A 990-nucleotide genomic window follows, 5' to 3' on the forward strand; every position below is an offset into this window, starting at 1 on the left:
GTATGTGTGTGTGTGTGTGTGTGTGTGTGTGTGTGTGTGTGTGTGTGTGTGTGTGTGTGTGTGTGTGTGTGTGTGTGTGTCTGGTAGTATTGACACCGCACACGCTGTTATTCTTCATTTTAACTAGCACATGAATCATGATAAATGTCCTTTCTACCTCACAAAGCTTAGAATACAGTAGAATGTCCTTCTAACAATGGTGCACCAGACAAATCTGAGAACTAATTAGATACACAAACTAACTACTTCAATGATTTGATGATTGATTAGGCTACATTCTGATTTGTAAAAATAGACAAACACCACAAGACAAATGGAACCATGTATGACAAGTAAACATTGTTAACATTCCTCAAAAGAGGATTGTAAGGATTTTTCATGAATAAAAACATTATTGTATGATAATATCCCAAATTAAAATATTTATAATAAAAATATAAATAAAACATATTTGTTATAAAAGCGTTTTTCCCCGCCAAAGCACGGTAGAGTGAACATGCGTAGCCACGAGATCGAAATATGAATTAAACGTCCATATGCAAACACACACACACAGCGGCAAACGCTCGCTCTACAAATGAGAGCACACACCACACAATTACCATCCCTATGTCTGTCTTTGAAACAGACAGAGTGGAGAACTCTAACAAAAGCCTCTTTCCTCCGCGCACAGACAGCGCACCACACACACACACACATATACAAACACAAACACACACAAACACACTTCTCTAAAGAGAGACAGATTACCTCTCAGTGGAGGGTTCCTGACCAGGTGAAATTATGCTTCCCTAGAGAATACTGCTTCCCCATCACAGGAAGTCCTACTCTGGTCCTCTGGGCTCAGTGTTGTGTCACGAAAAGTCCCCCTGGTACATCCAGATCCAGGAAATAAAACTGACTGACAGATTGTCCTCCAGATCCAGTCACACACACAGGAAGAAACAGAACACAGGGCAAGTTGATTTGATAACGCTACAGAAGGACTGA

Source organism: Coregonus lavaretus, assembly GCF_964263955.1.
Source record: "Coregonus lavaretus genome assembly, chromosome: 12".
Lineage (NCBI taxonomy): Eukaryota > Metazoa > Chordata > Actinopteri > Salmoniformes > Salmonidae > Coregonus > Coregonus lavaretus.